This window comes from Stegodyphus dumicola, chromosome 12 (genome assembly GCF_044657685.1).
Source record: "Stegodyphus dumicola isolate Sdum_Otavi_A_Nest chromosome 12, ASM4465768v1".
Taxonomy (NCBI): Eukaryota; Metazoa; Arthropoda; class Arachnida; order Araneae; family Eresidae; genus Stegodyphus; species Stegodyphus dumicola.
In genome coordinates this window covers 17,791,847-17,812,225 of record NC_140779.1, presented here as the reverse complement: position 1 = coordinate 17,812,225, position 20,379 = coordinate 17,791,847, and the positions used below count along the sequence as shown (strand labels likewise).

Genomic DNA, 20,379 nt, shown 5'->3' with positions numbered 1-20,379 from the left:
AGTCAGTCATCCACCATATTATTTTCCTGACGTAATGGCAGCTGATTTGATTTCCTTTTTTCTGAAGCTTAAGATGGCCGAGACACAACAGATATGCGAGCTTCTCAGATACTAAATCAAATGTTACGCGTATTTTGCAAGCGGTTAGTTCCCAACGCCTTTTGTTTCTATGACCAGAAGAAACTTTGGAGAATTGTATAGACTCTTTCAGAGATTATTTTGAAGGAAATAAATTTATTTGAAGGTTATTAATATTTTTCTTGCTTATAAGATATTAACTGATTACTTTATGTGGGCTAATTTATTTATTTGACATTTGTAGTTTATTTGACACATTAAAAAGTACATAAAAAATCTTATAACTCACCACAGAAAATAAATCATAATCTTTAAAACGTAATGAAAAGGCATTAATTTGTTAACTACTGCAACCACTCACTTCGAATTAGCTAAACCAGTTGACCGCTAAAATTGCAGTACCTTGAGGAAAGCAGCTATTCTGCTTGAAATTTGCATATCACACATTACAGACAAAAATATTATAGTAATGCTTCACATGTGCGACTGATCATGGTAGCAATGCGGATCAATCATGGGACCCATGGGTCCAGGAAGGACAAACAAAGAGGTTCTTAAGGACCTCAACATTAAGGTTCATACTTTTTGATCCCTAAAGTTCCTTCAGTTTCTGAACATTAAAAAATCTTAACGGATATCAATTCATGTGATCCGGATCTGCATATCCATGCGACCTTGGCATCTAGCGGAGTTTTAGCAGACTATGCATATCTAGGTGACTAAAGTAGTTGACATACATTAGTGACTATTCACAAATGAAAAAAAATCTGATGTGTACACCACATGCCTTCCTTATACGGAATATGAAATTCTACGCATTTCTTCTTGCATTTCACTTAAAATTATTAGATTGAATTAAATCTACCTCGCCGAGAGCGCATAAACCACAATAGAATAAATGCGCTCTTTAAAATTCACTCTATTTGTTTACCATAGCGACTCTCTGGCCCTAGGTTCACTTAATAGCATTACGTTTCATTCATTTTTTAACTCAGAATGCACAAAATTTATATCATCTTAAGAATTGTCTAATCGTTACCACATGTTCTATTCAAATACTATAATACATCTAATACGATGTATAAAAGAAATTAAGGAAACAAAACACAAAAGAAACAGTTTTTCACAGACGATTCAGTATTTCTCATTCAATTAATTCAGTTCTCACTTCCCGACAAGGCAAAAATACATTAAAACTCAAGATGCCTGCATTGAAAATTATGAAGTAAAATCTTAAACACTTATTTCCTGGAATAAATTCCAGAAAAGTTTAAGCATGATTTAATTTGCAATAATAAAAGAAGGCGTTATCTTTGTTATTGCGAAGCTTACTTTCTCTATATTGGCAACAAATCTCGAATGCAAACAAGCAATGGCCGCCATGGAAAAAACTAATAGGCTTAGCGGCACTTAAACAACTTTTAAATTGTTGATAATTCTAAAAATATTGCATACAGATTTACTAAAGGCATAAAAACCTTAACCGGAAGATAAGAACAACATAATTCAATCATTTTTAAAGCAAAAAATGCACAATTTACAAACATATAAGAGTAAAGAAACTGAGATCACTGAGCCGGGTAACAGAGTGGATATATATATAAATATATTTATATATGTTTGGTGCGGCCGATTGCAACCAAAATACGAGGTGCACATCTACATGTTATAGCAGTCCTATATACAAAATTTCAACGTTCTGAGGCTACTCGTTTTTGAGTTAAACGAGATACATACGTACGTACGCACAGACGCTATCAAAAATTCTCTGCAGAATTCCTTTTAAATTAGTTTTAGAATTTTTTTTGAGGGAAAAGAGTCCTTTATTCTGTCCTTAAGTACAGATGTCACGCAAAAACATTGTTAAATTGCATTCGACAGCGGTGTAATTGGATATTTTCGTTGAAATATAACGCCTGAAACTTTTCGCGATTACAATACTTCCTTTTTACTTCGTACAAGGAAGTAAAAAGAGTGATGATTGAGGTGTTACATCTTTGTTGTCCAATCGTTACGCCTTAGTCGGAAGCACGATTCCTCTCCTTCTCTTCCATCATTCATCTCACTGCGGTACAGTTAGTCGTGTTGAGTAGTCGCAGTCCTGCTACTTACATATACACACAACTCAGTTTAAAAAAAATCTCTCCCGAAAAGTCACAAAATCTGAACTAGTTTTCGCCGTATATTTTGTAGAGTTCCTAACGGTGTAATGCTGAGTTACTGCTCAACGTGAAGAATCTTAAGAACTGATAAGCGAATAATCACTTGAGTTCGTATGACAGTAAAACAAGAAGATGGAAGAGTAAAAATAACCCTTTTATTATTCAAAATAAGATTTAACTCCGTCTTGGCGCGTACAATAAAGCCGACACTTGGGCTTTGAACTTAAGAGACTAAGAATAATACTACACTAATTCTAACTAAAAAGGAGATATAGCCGAAGCTATCAAAATTCTAACAGAGTTGGCCCCTCAACATTAATTGACTGTGAAGTTATCAAGGGCCTAAAGTGCGGCCGAACGTAATAATAGGTTACAAGAGAGTAGCCTAAAATGGCGGACGCGTGCAGCCAGAATACCTGGTATCTCTCTCCCTAAGACCGAAGAACTTCGCGGTTAAATACCGCTGTTCCTCATTATGTATTCAGACGTGATACTAAAGCTAAGTTTCGACCGGAAGTAGTATGTTAAAGTTAAGAATCGACAGGAACTTTAAATCAGGAAAGGAACTTTAAATCCAAATTTAACTGTTAATAAAATTAACATAATCCATTCAAGTTTCTAACTTACGTACAGCATCATAGACTTTAACCAAACATTTGGTTTCCAGATTTTCCACATAATTTTGTAACACTGTCAAAATTATATTTTGAAACTGTTGATAGACTTCAGAATATACAGAGGCTGTTCGCACATTTTTTAGACGATGTATATTGTATTCACAAAACTAAATTATGTAAAATTCTTGTCTATTTGACATCCCTTATTCTGAACTATCTTTCGACACCGCAATTTCCAGGATAATAATGCCTTTTGAAGGGGCAGAAGAGCTATTCTATCCCATTCCTCCCGAACAGCTTTCCAGAGTCCTGTTAGGGTTTTAGGACAACGTTTGGATAATGCAGTTTTTAAAAGTCCGAAAGCACAAAACTCCATTGGTGACACATCGGGAGATTTAGAGGGATATCAGTGAAGGGTATGGCCTTGATACCAGCTTTTTGTTCCATTTCTTATAGGAAATTTACAGTGGATTTTTATGTATGACTGCTAGCTTTGTCCTGATGGAGTTTCACAGATGGATGGCACTGTGGGTAAAGTGATGGTATTTCATTCAGAAAACTTGGCGATAAAATATGTTCCTGATAGTATTTGGAGTTAATCTTGACATTTTTTTGCACCATCTTTATTTTTAACTTGCCATTATAAAAAAAAACCAGCAACAATCATGAATCCCTTAGAAAACCTTTCTCTCGATTCTTTGAACCATGTACTTAAATATTTTTCTCCCCTTTTATGATAAAATACGGCTCTTTTTTGTTACAATCATTTAAATACACCCATGCTTCATCTATTGTGACAATTGTTTTCCATTTTTCTTTGGATAAGTGTTTCTCATATAGAATTCTGCAGCGTGTCCTGCGTTGAGCGATATGTTTTGAAAGAAGACGATGCACATTGCGTTTTTTTCCCTTTCTTAAGATTTAAAGCAACGTTTATCATTTTGTTTACAGTGGACACCTAGCATTTTAATGATTTTGCAACTGTCCTTTGACTAGGGGGATTTTCTTTTAGCATTAAACAACGTACCTTTGCAACAGTCGAAAGATGTCCGTTTTTTCCTTAGATACTTGTTTGGAATTTTTGTCCCCCTTGAGGCTCCAATTTGACGTTTTTTTTTCCTTTCTTGTTGATGATATTACCTATCGACGCTTTATATATCACAAAACCATGACTCTCACATCGTTTTTGGATACCGAAGTATGCATATTTCTCTTCGGAAAGAGCGTAAATGTAGCCTTCGAACCACGGCTTTGTTAAATTCGCCATTTTGAATAAAAACAAAACTTTCAAGCCACAGACGATAATTTTGACTTTTAAAAACATAGTACGATTGCAATTACGTCTTTTGCAGCAAACGATTTTTTATTACCTCTTACCAAAATCGTCTAAAAAATGTGCGAACAGCCTCTGTATAATAATCAAAAACTGAAGTCGATAACTTAGGAGAATTTGTTCTCAGAGCACAAGTATGATTTCTTTGACTAAAAAACCTTTACTAAGACTCCAGTTGAGGAGCCAAAAAATAAATGCCTTGAAGTTAATAAGGAGAAAAAAAAAACTTGAAATTAACTATTGTCTCCAAACCAAACTATTGTCAACCTTGAAAGCAACTATGAGTGAAATTCCATTTCAAATTTTTTGACTATTGAAATTCGGGAGTCAGTTTCCTTGATGTAAGTCTCTTTGAGTCATATCCACTTCGCTTTTCTAAATAATTACTATAACAAAATTGCAGGATTAGCTGTGGCTTATTCTCTGCGCCTGCCACTACCGACATTTACACGCGTTATATTCGGTTCAAATTATTTGAAAAACTATCTTTTTGGTTTTGGATTCTCTACATTGATAACGCTTTTCCTCAATTTGACGAAAAAAAAAGAAATTTTAACCAAAATTTTGCGCTATGAATTCGATTGATCTACACACAACCTTACACACAAGCAACAGACAAGCAACACTGCGTCAAATAACCGCAGAAATCAATGTGGGACGTACGAGGGACGTGTCCGATACGACAGTGCGGCGAAATTTGTCTTCCTTGGGTTATGCCAGCAGAAGAAAGACTCGAGTGCCTTTACTGACAGCACGACATCACCTGCAGCGACTCTCGTGGGCTCGTGAGCATATCGGTTGGTCCCTAAACGAATGAAAAACCGTGGCTTGGTCAGATGAGTCACGATTTCAGTTGGTAAGAGCTGATGGTAGGGTTCGAGTGCGGCGTAGAACCCACGAAGCCATGGACCCAAGTTGTCAACAAGGCACTGTTCAAGCTAGTGGTGTTTCCATAATGGTCTGGGCTGTTTTTACATGGCATGGACTCGGTCCTCTGGTGCAACTGAACCGATCATTGACTGGAAATGGATATCTTCATCTACTTGGAGATCACTTACAGCCATTCATGGACTTCACGTACTCAAACAACGATGGGATTTTTATGGATGACAATGCGCCATGTCACCGGGCCACAATTGTTCGTGATTGGTTAGAAGAACATTCTGGACAATTCCAGCGAATGATCTGGCCACCTAGATCGCCCGACATGAATCCCATCGAACATTTATGGGACATCATCGAGAGGTCGGTTCGTGCCCAAAACCCTGCACCGTCAACACTTTCACAATTATGGACGTCTATAGAGGCAGCATGGCTCAATATTCCTGCAGGAGACTTCCAACGACTTGTTGAGTCCATGCCACGTCAAGTTGCTGCACTTAGCCGGGCAAAAGGAGGACCGATAAAATATTAGGAGGTATCCTATGACTTTTGTTACTTCAGTGTATATTTGGAAATCATCCGCTTTAAGAATGGTTTTTCATGAATGACTTCGTTCTGTTAGAATGAAGAACTAAAGTCAGCTTATTTCAAGAAGTCTTCTGCAGAGGCAATCCTTCGAATAGTTTGCAGGAATTACTATCTAGGCACAAATTTTCAATTAGAATGGATTTTATATGAAAACGTGAAGTACCCGTGTAAAAGGAAATCCACTTAAAAAAATATTTATTAAAAGAAAGAAATTGCTTATTTAATTTTAAAAACTGTTTTTGTTTGTACTTTATTTTCGATTTTAAAATCACTATATCTATTTTACCTCTTTATTTTAGACCGTTACCTCCAATTCATTGAGCCTATTTTTGGAAATGAAAAGGTTGTTTTATTATTATTAAACTTCTACTATTAGCTCACACACTCTCTATATCTTGTTTAAATTTTCAATCGTTAATAAAATACTTTTTATTCATCCACTCAAGTTCAAATAGATTTTTTTAAACTTGTAGTGGATGACACTTGATGCTAATACAGTTTTGTCACATATTAAAGTCCTACTTATTTATTCCTGTTTATTGGAACTAAAGATATGCAGTTTTAATTAAATATATTATAAGACTTACAAATAATGACCGTTTATTAGGAATTCTCATGTGCCGTAAAAATGAATTTTATAACAACTTATAAATAATAGTACATGACTCTGATAGATGGGATTGTAATTTTTAACAAAAATAAGTGGCAACAGTGAGACACAGTTCTAAAGGATTTTATTATAAAACTTACAAATAATGACCGTTTATTAGGAATTCTCACGTGCCGTAAAAATTAATTTTATAACAACTTATAAATAATAGTACATGACTGTGATAGATGGGATTGTAATGTTTAACAAAAATAAGTGGCAACATTGAGACAGAGTTCTAAAGATTTTTCTTATACGACTTACAAATAATGACCGTTTATTAGGAATTCTCACGTGCCGTAAAAATGAATTTTATAACAACTTATAAATAATAGTACATGACTGTGATAGATGGGATTGTAATATTTAACAAAAATAAGTGGCAACAGTGAGACAGAGTTCTAAAGATTTTTATTATAAGACTTACAAATAATGACCGTTTATTAGGAATTCTCACGTGCCGTAAAAATGAATTTTATAACAACTTATAAATAATAGTACATGACTCTGATAGATGGGATTGTAATTTTTAACAAAAATAAGTGCAACAGTGAGACACAGTTCTAAAGGATTTTATTATAAAACTTACAAATAATGACCGTTTATTAGGAATTCTCACGTGCCGTAAAAATGAATTTTATAACAACTTATAAATAATAGTACATGACTGTGATAGATGGGATTGTAATGTTTAACAAAAATAAGTGGCAACAGTGAGACACAGTTCTAAAGATTTTTCTTATAAGACTTACAAATAATGACCGTTTATTAGGAATTCTCACGTGCCGTAAAAATTAATTTTATAACAACTTCTGTAGCAATCTGTAGCAATCTTGCTTTTGAGCAAGAAGAAAGGAGGTGAGGACTTTGGCAGTACATGACTGTGATAGATGGGATTGTAATGTTTAACAAAAATAAGTGGCAACAGTGAGACAGAGTTCTAAAGATTTTTCTTATACGACTTACAAATAATGACCGTTTATTAGGAATTCTCACGTGCCGTAAAAATGAATTTTATAACAACTTATAAATAATAGTACATGACTGTGATAGATGGGATTGTAATATTTAACAAAAATAAGTGGCAACAGTGAGACAGAGTTCTAAAGATTTTTATTATAAGACTTACAAATAATGACCGTTTATTAGGAATTCTCACGTGCCGTAAAAATGAATTTTATAACAACTTATAAATAATAGTACATGACTGTGATAGATGGGATTGTAATATTTAACAAAAATAAGTGGCAACAGTGAGACAGAGTTCTAAAGATTTTTATTATAAGACTTACAAATAATGACCGTTTATTAGGAATTCTCACGTGCCGTAAAAATGAATTTTATAACAACTTATAAATAATAGTACATAAGTGTGATAGATGGGATTGTAATATTTAAGAAAAATAAGTGGCAACAGTGAGACAGAGTTCTAAAGATTTTTAAAGTGTATGGAATTAAAGAATTGTAGTTTTATAGAGTTGGATGAAGTGGATGTAATGTCCCATCATGTAGCAAAAATTCTCCCCATATTTCAATGTTAGCATGATAATAATGTATATTTAAAATGTAACCCTTTGAAATGTCCCTTACTTCACAAACGGAGAATGTGAAAAAAAAGCGAAAGGAAACTACAACACAACGCAAGCGACGATTTGAGAAAGAAAAACATAAGCGCCAAGAAAACTTCCTGCGAAAACTCTTTGCAGCAGGTCAAGCATATGTCGCCTTGAGTCGTGTGCAGTCATTAGATGGAATATTAATCGAAGAACTAGACTGCTCGAAATTCACTGGAAAGGTTCCTTGCAATAATGAAGCATTGCAAGAGATGGATAGAATGAGAAATTATAGACCATTATCAACTTCACAAATTAGACGGAAACATGTTAATAATGTTAATAAAAAGTAACTACAATAAAATTTTTCTTTGTTGACCTAAGTAGGAATTGACTTTTTTTTATATTACTTGTTTTGGAATTAAAGCTTGTAGCTCTGTATGTATTTGCATTGCATGTTAAAACCACTACTTGGAATAGTATTTCCGTAAATATTTTCACAGAATGTTTCGTGGAAAACAATACATCAGTTTTTATTGAGTGTACTTACAATACGTAAAAATTTAAACTTTTCTTATATAGAACTGGTGGTACTACATACATTTATATAAAAAAATTATTGAAATTCATGTTTATGTGTGTTGTGACTATCTCACTTGTTTGACAGTAATATCAGAACAAGCCCACGAAATTTCTCGTGGCAAGGAACGCAAGATTGTGCCTGCCATTGGCAACAGCCTTGAGCACCATACAGTTGACAGTACGACTTCGCTCAGTTCCGCCCCCCATTTTGAGGAAGAGCACCCCGGGGGGGCGAGGATCAACCACTCCTCTTTCCATACCGCTAACCTCTTCAGAGGACTTTCGGCTCGCCATATATTTAAAGTGCCCCCACGCCGTAACGATACTATACATTTACAAACACCTGCGCCTTCTCTGGGATTCAAACCCGGGCCGTTCGGTACCGCATTGGCTCCCGTAACCACTTGAGTCGTGTCTAACACACATTAGGTTCTAACAATACCATTTCTAAGCACAGTTCTCTTAGAAATAGACATCGCTCCTTCAGCATAAGTCGTATCTTGTCTCGTGTCTAACTCACTTGAGTCGTGTCTAACACACATTAGGTTCTAACAATGCCATTTTTAAGCACAGTTCTCTTAGAAATAGACATTGCTCTTTCAGTATGGCATTAACTCTTCTTGAACTGGCACATTTATTAACCTGAAGACAGATTACTTGCTCTGCAAAGCATAGCTGTATGCACGTTAGAACTATATAAGCTAGTTCAATATGTCAGCAACAGAGTATGTGATATGTATGTTCAGTATGTAATTTAGTATTTATACTATGCCAGGTTTTCATACACAAAGTTAGCGCTATATCTGAATGCTGTACTATTATCTGTACATATTTATATCTTTTATTAATGCTACCTAATTTATACTAAGGATCACACTTACCTCAATGGCATGCTTCATGTAAATTTTAACTATCATGATAACTTATATTGTATAGATGTATATATTAATATGAGTGAGAGTATGTATACTTTTATTTGTTTCAGATTATATATGTATGTAAGTGTATATATCTGTATCTGAGTTGGTATTTATATGTATATACGTATATTTTGATTGTATTCTTCTTGAAGTGTGCACATGTATATTTCTTTTTTGCATTTTATAAATGTCGTCTGCTCAGCCGGGGCTGCCAAGGGCTGCGGCCTGGTAGCTAGTGGTTAACTCCCGCTGAGTTCCAACTATTGTTTGAAAGTGATTTACTTTTGAAAGTTTAGCTTAAAGAAAGGAAGAAAAATCTTTTGGTTTCAGCTAAAATTCTATTTTATTAGGAGAAGTTCTTTGTCATAACTGCTTCTTATGCAAAACATTTCACTGAATACGAAAAGATCAGAATTCGGTCCTAAATGTTTTTGTCCGGGAAGGAAATTGAAAGGAAATTTGAATGTTTCACGTTCGATTTAAACACGAATTCTTTTCGCTGTTTTGCAGTTCGTTCTGTCAGACGATCCCTTGATTTTAACATAGCCAATATATCCTAAGTGAAGACGAATTTCTTGTAGCTTATACTGAACCGCTATTGTAAACAACCTAAACAATAGCGGATGCGATTTTACGTTTCCGTTTGTAAATCAGAATATTTGGTGAACAGAACAGATGGGTGCTTGTTGGGAACAGGAACGATCCCACTACATTTTCCTGTGGGAAGATACTGAAATTTAATCGGAAGCACAATGACAGGTTTCGATCAGTAAGTGGACGGAGTGGCAGGCTAATTTCCGTTTTGCTGTTGGAAGCACAGAGGAAGAATTATCATGAAAAAGACCTCCGTCAGAAATAGCAGCAGCTTAAACGATAAGCAAAAATGTGGCGCCGAAGATTCGCCTTGCAACGCAGAAATTCTCAGGTGTTATGCTACGACATGCAGTCAAAGTTAAGAATTTTCCTTCTAAACAAATGCCTAATTTCGTCATAAATTCAGAAACGTAATTATATAGGATATGGAGGAAATGCATTGTTTAATTGTTTTAGACAGATTCACAGGACATTATCGAAAAACATTTGTAGGGGTTTATTTTAATTTTCTAATAGTTATTTTTATTTTTGAACAAGCTTTTCCTTTTAATTTCTTTTCCTATCTACGTTTCCCTGCCAAAATGAGTTTTTAGAATTACGTTTGAAAGTCTATGTCTCTTTGAGAATATACCATATAGTAACCTTTTCCGTAACTAGGTCTAAATTTTCCGTAACTAATTCTAGAATATCATCAAGAGTAATTTCAGAGAATCCATCGCCTCCTATTGCGCGTACAAGGCTTACTGTTTTATTATATTGACGCGAAGTTAGCTTGCATAGTCTATATCTCTTTGGGAACATAGACTTTATAAGGAATTAGAAGAAGGGTGTATGAGACGCTTTTATTCAAACATAAAATTAACAAATGACCCAACTTGGATTACAAGAAGCCAAGCACTTCTGGCTTAACAAAAATACGTAATAAATAATAATTTCAAGGTGTGGTAGATTAGCCTAACGACTCACAGAATATTTAAATGCGCAGGAAGAGCTCTGGTTTGTAGTAAACCGGCGAGACAAGCTAAATGGCTAGAACACTCAACGCCGCTAACGCAAGTCTCTAATAATGAGTGGCGGCTCGTAGCTAAAATTAGTGGGGTGCTGTTCCAAAAAAAATTAAGCTTTGATTTAAAATTGTGTAAAAGGAAACGAACATGTATAAAAAGAAAATTTATTTTGAAACTTCATGAAATCTTACCAGAAAAAAATTAAAAATTTCTCAATTACTTTAACCAAAATTGTTACAGTTCAATCTTTGTCTATTCATTTAAAAATGAAATCCATTCTTCTTGTTTTAATTTGCGCGAAAAGATCAGTAATTTTCTCCTTGATCTCTGGACGACAACTGAGGAAATTTTTCTTTATTGAAAGCAATGCAAGCTCATTTAGTTTTTCCGAATTCCTAGTGCTTCTTAGAAAAATTTTCATTCTTTTCAATGTTGAAAAGCAGCGTTCTGCCTCTGATGTAGTCATGGGAACTCTCAAGAGAATTTTTATCAGTTTAGTAATTTCACTAAGAACATCATCTAGATTATTTTCGAAGATAAATTTCAGTAGCTCAATTAATTTGCAATATTCACGGATATCAGACCTACAATAGAATACTTTTAGTTCAGTTTCAAGCTTTTCTTTGTCAATTATTGGATATGCTTCAGTGGTCAGTACTATTTCTTGTGTAGAATGTTCATTCTTAAAACTAGCGAAGCATTTCTTGTTAAACAATTTGCTTTCAGTGTTTAGTGGAAGAATACCTGTGCATTATATCAATATATAATATAAAATCATATATTTCCTTAGCTTCCGCCATCAGTGTCTTTGAAAAATTCTCACAGTACTTTGAGTTTCTTAATTCTGAAATAGCAGTTTTGAAATTTGTTATACATTCATTAACTTTAAGCGTACTAATTTCTCTGGGTTGCATGTAGTTGCATATTATTTCAACGCGAGGCATAATCTGATACAAATTCAGTAACCAAAACTTGAAATTATCATCATTTAGATATTTTTAAATGCAATAGTTTGATCTGCATTTGATGTTGATTAAATTTCAGTAAGGCAAATTTTTAAAGGTTGCAAATTTTCATGAACTTTGTTTATGGTTCGTATGATGAAGTTCCACCTTGTAGAGGAATACGACACGCGCGGAATAAAAAGAAATCACGTTCCCAATAACACGCCAGAATTTCGGAACCGCAAAAGCGACAATGCTTTGTCTCTCCCTGGCTCGGCGTGCTGCTTTCTGTGTGCGCATGCGCAGAACAGCCAAATGCCATGTCGCTGGAACTGTGAAACGCGAATGAACGAATGAAGAAAGAATTAAAGACTAAAGGGCACACTATATTAAATATTAAAAATTAAAATAAATGGAAATAGGAGGCGCTGCAGTTCCACAGTGCTTATTACGAGCCGCCACTGCTAATAATTACAACATAACGTAACCTGGAATAGGCAAACACGCTCTAAAAACTAACTTCCGAAACTCTTGTTTAAATAGCACTTCTTTCTACGTTAATCTGAATAAACTCCCGTTATCTCGTGTGCATTCTGCAATGAAACGCATGCGTGAAAAGAAGGTAATAGGAAAGTCTTTCAACTTAAAATGAACTATTAGTTAAAATAAATAGTTAAAACCTCACACGTTTTATGTAAATGAAGTCGAAACAGGTATTTAAGCTTAAATCTGAATCATTTCACTAGAAAATCCTAGAGGAGCGTGTTCTGCCTTCTGACCACGTTGTTGCTGAAAGTCTAATCTTACTGCTATCGAGCCGTATTGTTACGGAGTATCCGCCGGTGGTCTTAAGTAGGGGTCAACTCTGTTAATTAATTACGTGCAGCTTGCAGCTTCATCGGTTTTATTTTAGTATTAGATTAGGTTTTATTTTCTAACCCCGAGTGGAGACTTAATGCAAATCCATGTGTAAGTCCCGAGTGTAAATCGCGAGTGGAGGCTTACTGTAAGCCCCAGGAGGGGCCATCTGTTCATTGAGTAGAAATATAGAGTAAATTTAGCCCTTCCCTAGGCTTGTCATTTGCGTACGAGAACTCAGCGATAAGTAATTCCCTATACAGTTCTATATTCTAGCCCTCAAGGACTTCCAGTTTATCTAGGATAGTATACGTTTATTATAAAAAGGATCTTGCATTAAAAATGTTTCTGAATAAAAAAAATTCAATAATCAATTATATTAAACTACGAGACCGTCATATTTTAAATACAGCTGTTTAATTAAAACATTAATAACTAATATTCATTTTATAAGGTTGTAGAGTTATTAGGTTATTTTGAAGTAGGAGCCGTGAAAATGAGCAATGGCCTCGCCGGGACTCGAACCTGGATCTCTCGAATACGGGCCGCATGTGTTCCCGTTACACCACGAAGGCATGCAGAAAGGAGGGAGAAAATATTTCGTAAGGTTTTCCAGAGAATGAACTTCGTCAAGACTGGACCTTATCAAGATATTATTGCTATTTCAAATTCTAAAATTCTTTTGCCATTCCTGAATGCAGTCTATTGTTAAAATCAATTTTACCGCTTTCAAATCGTTTAAAATACTTTACGAACATCTGAGAATACACATTCTGTGATGCTCACGAGAATAGATTTCGCACAAGATTTATTTTGTTTCTATACCAGTTTAGTAAAAATAATAAAGCGTGTTACAGCGTAAATGCATCTTACTGGATTTCATTTTTGCCTCCGGAAAAAAATGAGGTTATATTATTTCTTAAAATCCCATACGTAAATTTTCAGCTGATGAATAAGTATTCTCTTAAATTTATATAGTATTTATATAGGAAGGATTTATATAGAAATATATGTAGGAAGAATATGCCAGTTTTTAAATTACAGCAGTTTATCATCTGTCATCACAGATCCAACGCTGTGGTTTTCTACTATTTTTCGTTTCATCTTGGAACCACTAGCGGCACAGCGGTAAAATCGCTGAACACTGGTAGTTTCGACCTGAGTTTGAATCCAGACCAACGGGCTGACTCCATAACGTTTTCGTGATTTTCCCCATGCGTAAAGTGCATACGAGCCAGTTTCTCTTAGAAAATCCTCCTCCATGAAGGCATCCTTCCCCTTAGGGAGATAGCCCCAGTATGCTTTGCTATAATAAACTAAACCAAACTATTTCATTTCCTGGCAGCCCATTTTCATGTCTTCTCCTCTTAATATTAGCAATAAGATTTTAATTAATGGTAATGGAAACACACATTCCAGTGACAAAATTAATAAAACACTGGAGCAAAACGATGAGTAAATTCTGTATATTGCTGATTCACTCGGCATAAAAAAAAATCTGATGTGTACCCTTGTACGGAATATTAAATTATACGCATTTTGTCTTGCATTTTGTTTAAACTTATTGGATTTAATTATATCTACTTCGCCGACAGCGCATAAACCACAAGAGAATAAGTGCATTCTTTAAAATTCACTCTATTTGTTTACCATAGCGACACTCTGGCGCTAGGTTCACTTAACAGTATTATATTTCACTCATATTATAACACCGAATGCACAAAATTTGTATCATTTAAAGAATTATCTAATCGTTGCCACATGTTCTATTCAAGTACTATAATAAAGCTAGAACGATGTATAAAAGAAATTAAGCAAATAAAACAAAAAAGAAACAGTTTTTCACAGACGATTGAGTATTTCTCATTCAATTAATTCAGTTCTCACTTCGCGACAAGGCAAAAATACATAAAAACTCAAAATATCTCTTCTAAAAATTACTAATTATTAAAAATTAAGTAAATCTTTAGCACTTATTTCCTCGAAAAAATTCCAGAAAAGATTAAGCATGATTTAAATCGCAATAATAAATGAAGGCGTTTATCTTTGTTGTTGCGAAGCTACGTTTCTCTAGATTGGCAACAAATTCACTACTCAGCTGTTTCAAATGTAAACAAGCAATGGCCGCCATCAAAATAGGCTTAGCGGCACTTAAACAACTTTTAAATTGTTGATAATTCTAAATATATTGCATACAGATTTACTAAAGGCATAAAACCCTTAACCGGAAGATAAAAACAACATAGTTCAATCATTTTTAAAGCAAAAAATGTACAATTTACAAACATATAAGAGTAAAGAAACTGAGATCACTGAGCCGGGTAACAGAGGGGATATATTTATAAATATATTTATATACGTTTGGCGCCGCCGATTGAAAACAAAATACGAGGTGCACATCTACATGTTATAGTAGTCCTATATACGAAATTTCAACGTTCTGAGGCTTCTCGTTTTTGAGTTATGCGAGATACGTACGTACGTACATTCGTACGCACGTACGTACATACATTCGTAGAGACGCCACGAAAAATTCTCTTCAGAATTCATTTTAAAGCAGTTTTTTAGTTTTTTTTTTTTTTCGGGGGGGGGGAAGAGTCTTTTATTATGTCCTTACGTACAGATATCACGCAAAAACATCGTTAAATTCATTCGAAAGCGGTCAAAGTGGATATTTTCGTTGAAATATGCTGCCTGAAGCTTTCGCGATTACAATACTTCCTTTTTACTTCGTACAAGGAAGTAAAAAGAATAAATAAAACTCTGAAAGCTTTCAGATTTTATATTTCGCTCAAAGGGGAGATTTTTAACGTTTTTTGATGTACCTTTACTTATTAAACATAGCTCTTCGCATTTAAACCATAAAATTCAATACAACGGCATTGTCACAAAATATTTAAAAGAGCGTATCTTTAGAATTTCCGATACACAGTCTCTCGGATATTAAGATAGATAGAAATATTTTTTTTTTCCGTCCTGCGTTGCAATTGCTTGCTTTAAAATCGTTGAGTCTGTTAATAAAAAATTCTTTGATGTTTGACAAAATAGGAAATAGATAGTAAAACAAATTACAGATTCCAAATTTGGGCTTCCAAGTGCCCGTAATTGAATGGAGGACTACGTTATTCAAAATTGGGTGTCTCTGAGTACCTTTGTTTATTCACAGGGCGAGAAACATACATACTTCCATGCAGATTCTTCATTTTTTAATTTCTTTAAATATAATGCAGGGATTTAATATTTAGTGGGAACAATTTGTAAAATGAACCGTCAGAAAATGCCAAAACAAAATTAAAAAATGCCTATCTTTTTAGCCTCCTTGGGCTAAAAAAAAAGATTGACGAAATTTAACTCGCGTTTTTCACGTCTCGAAATTATGACGGATATATATTAGATTTATGTATGACAACGTTATAACATAGGTATTCTGACACAAAATCTGAGATTTTCTAAAATGACAAATACCTATTTTTTCCCATACTTCGATTACATTGACTCAAGCTATACCAAAGTGCCAAATTTTGTAACAATTGCCCGAGAAGATTTTAAAAACTTATCTCTCAAAATCTCAGTTCCTCTATGGAAATTAAATTTGGTATATGTTTAGTAATATCTCTTTTTTTTTTTTTTTTTTTTTTTTTTTTTTTATTTAACTTAACTCGATTCCTTCTTTCGCAATTCAAAATTTAGTTTCATTCCGAATAAAATTCCCACATATTTTCTGATTTATTTTTTAAATCTGTATTTTATTTAAAAGTATTTTTTATAATTTTTCGAAAAGAATTCAAATAATAACTTATAAATTTCTTACCATCACCTTAATGTAGACGTATTTCTAGGTATACTAGTGACAGCTCAATTCCACCTCCAATTTTGAAGAAGAGCACACCAGCGGAATTAATCCCAGGATCTCCCATCTCTCTTCTCCTACCACTAAATTCTCGAGATCGCTTTCGGTTCACCTCGTATTTTGAGTGTTCCCCCATACCGCACAGACACTATACATTTACAAACTTCCATGCCTTCTCCAAGATTCAAAGCCGGGCCCTCGGTTACGGGATTTAGAGTCACTATCATTATCCCGTTTGGGCGGCATATACACTGAAGTGACAAAAGTCATGGGATACCTCCTAATATTTTGTCTGTCCTCCTTTTGCCCGGCGATAGTGCAGCAACTCGACGTGGCATGGACTCAACAAGTCGTTGGAAGTCCCCTGCAGGAATATTGAGCCATGCTGCATCTATAGACGTCCATAATTGTGAAAGTGTTGACGGTGCAGGGTTTTGGGCACGAATTGACCTCTCGATGATGTCCCATAAATGTACGATGGGATTCATGTCGGGCGATCTAGGTGGCCAGATCATTCCCTGGAATTGTCCAGAATGTTCTTCTAACCAATCGCGAACAATTGTGGCCCGGTGACATGGCGCATTGTCATCCATGAAAATCCCATCGTTGTTTGAGTACGTGAAGTCCATGAATGGCTGTAAGTGATCTCCAAGTAGCTGACGGTATCCATTTTCAGTCAATGATCGGTTCAGTTGCACCAGAGGACCGAGTCCATGCCATGTAAAAACAGCCCAGACCATTATGTAACCACCACCAGCTTGAACAGTGCCTTGTTGACAACTTGGGTCCATGGCTTCGTGGGGTCTGCGCCACACTCGAACCCTACCATCAGCTCTTACCAACTGAAATCGTGACTCATCTGACCAAGCCACGGTTTTTCATTCGTTTAGGGACCAACCGATATGCTCACGAGCCCACGAGAGTCGCTGCAGGTGATGTCGTGCTGTCAGTAAAGGCACTCGAGTCTTTCTTCTGCTGGCATAACCCAAGGAAGACAAATTTCGCCGCACTGTCGTATCGGACACGTCCCTCGTACGTCCCACATTGATTTCTGCGGTTATTTGACGCAGTGTTGCTTGTCTGTGAACATTGATAATTCTACTCAGACGTCGCTGGTTTCGGTCGTTAAGTGCAGGTGGTCGGCCACTGCGCTGTCCATGGTGGGATGTTATGTCTGAAATTAGATACTCTCGGCACACTCTTGACACTGTGGATCTCGGAATGTTGAATTCCCTAACGATATCCGAAATGGAATGACCCATGCGTCTAGCTCCAACTACCATTCCGCGTTCAAAGTCTGTTAATTCTCGTCGAGCCGCCATAATCAAGTCAAAACCTCTTCACATGAATAACTTGAACACAAATGAAAGCCCAGCCAAAGCACTTTGCATTTATACATTTTCTACGCGATACTACTGTCATTTTTATATTTGCATATTGCTATCCCATGACTTTTGTCACTTCAGTGTATATCAGAGAAAAATGAGACTCTCCAAATGATGTATTAGATTTTCGAAGTATTCTTTTAATAAGATATGAGTTCATTTTTATAAAGCTCATTTTTAATTATTTCAATTAGAAATTATTAAACATCTTTTATTAACATTGTTACGAAATTTGTACATATACGGATAATTTTAATGAAATTATATGTGAAATTAATGTAGTTGATTGAAAATGTAGTTGAAATTGATGTATAATGCAAAATGAATATCTAAAGGAAGGATGTGTAGTCGGAAAAATAAGAATACAGGGGTGTTGTGTAAAGGGCTATCTGGCTATTCTGGTGAGATATCGCCAAGCTGGTAACGGTTTTGGCAACTACTTTTTGTCGCCAAATGTGGCGAGAAATCGCTAGTCCTCAATCTTGGCCATCATTTGGCGACATTTTCGTCCGGTCTTTGTGTCACCGTAATAAAATTACGTAAAATTCTTCAATAAACTCCCGAGGTGGCCTCATGAGGCTCCTGGGAGTTGCTGCCACTAGATAGGGGAGGGAGCGGGACATATGCCTGTTTACCTCTGTTAAACATCAGGCGTCCCCGTCCTCCGTCACCTGTCACCTGTCACCGTAATAAGTATTTTGATTGATTTCATGTGTAACTGTAAGTGTATTCGTTTCTCATATGAGCGATAAAATGTCGAGAAGCAGTAATTTCGAGAAGCAGAAAGTACTATATATATCTCTGCAGCCGAGTGAAATATATATAAGGCCTGACAGGCCCTTAGCTGTTGTGAGTTCTTAGTTCAGAGTGACTTCCGAGTATTGGAAGCTTCTCCTTTTAGGTGTGCTTTGCTTGCATTGTGTTTAACGTTCTTAGTAGTTTGAAGTGTAAGCACTGATTCTATTGTGTGACACTGTGAACACCTGTACGAGTATTTCTGTGGAAAGTTCCAGAACTCTGAAGTGTTTCTTTTGATAAAATAAATTTTATTAACCTATCATCGGACTTGTGTGCATTTCATCTATTATAAACTCGTACTACGATTTAAATTTATTAAAAATGTGTAGTACGTATATTTCTTGCCATGGTTAACACCTTAATTCTAGTTATCTTAAAAGATATTTTTGAAATGCACGTATTCCAAAGCATTTTCGTATTTTGCAAGTTATAAACGTCCAATTGTCTTCAAAATGCAGAACAAATTGGTTACTTTATTTTCCCTTTACGTATGTTTCGAGATGCGCATCGTATAGATAGAAAAATTTTGCTTTGAAGTTTTTACTCTTTATTTCGTAAACATTTATTTATTTTTTTTTTCAAAGCAAAATACCATTGTCGAAAAATATTTTGAGATCTTTTTATCATTGTCCTCGTCATTAGCCGAAATAATGCATTTTATTCTAAATGTTGTTTCCTTTGCGGAGGAAAAAAACATGATGCAACTCTTTTGATTTACTTCCTTGTACGAAGTAAAAAGAAAGCACTGTAATCGCGAAAAGTTTCAAGCAGCATATTTCAACGAAAATATCCATTTTGACAGCTATCGAATGCAATTTAACGATGTTTTTGTGTGATATCTGTACGTAAAGCCAGAATAAAATACTCTTTTCCTTCAAAAAAAATTATAAAACGGCTTTAAAATAAATTCTGAAGAGAATTTTTCGTGGCGTCTTTACGAATGTATGTACGTACGTATCTCGCATGACTCAAAAACGAGTAGCCTCAGTGCTTTGATATTTTGTATATAAGACTACTATAACATGTAGATGTGCACCTCGTATTTTGGTTTCAATCGGCCGCGCCAAACGTATATTTATATATATATCCACTCTGTTACCCGGCTCAGTGATCTCAGTTTCTTTACTCTTATATGTTTGTAAGTTGTACATGTTTTGCTTTAAAAATGATTGAATTATGTTGTTTTTACTTCCCGTTAAGGATTTTATGCCTTTAGTAAATCTGTGTGGAATATTTTTAGAATTATCAGCAATTTTAAAGTTGTTTAATTGCCGCTAAGCCTGTTTTTAATGGCGGCCATTGATGTTTACATTTGAAACAGGAGACTAGTGGATTTGTTGCCAATCTAGAGAAACTTAGCTTCGCAACAACAAAGATAACGCATTCATTTATTATTGCCAATTAAATCATGCTTAATCCTTTCTGGAATTTTTTCGAGGAAATAAGTGTTTAAGATTTACTTCGTAATTTTTAATAGAGATATTTTGAGTTTTTTATGTATTTTGGTCTTCTCGCGATGTGAGAACTGAATTAATTAAATGAGAAATACTCAATCGTCTGTGAAAACTGTTTCTTTTTT

The 20,379-nt window shown here is 35.0% G+C and overlaps 1 protein-coding gene across 1 annotated transcript in view; it reads left to right on the top strand.

The window, feature by feature from the left end:
• Positions 1 to 20,379, top strand: part of LOC118193513 (metabotropic glutamate receptor 3-like) — a 286,303-nt gene that overhangs the window by 163,678 nt on the left and 102,246 nt on the right. The window lies entirely within an intron of this gene.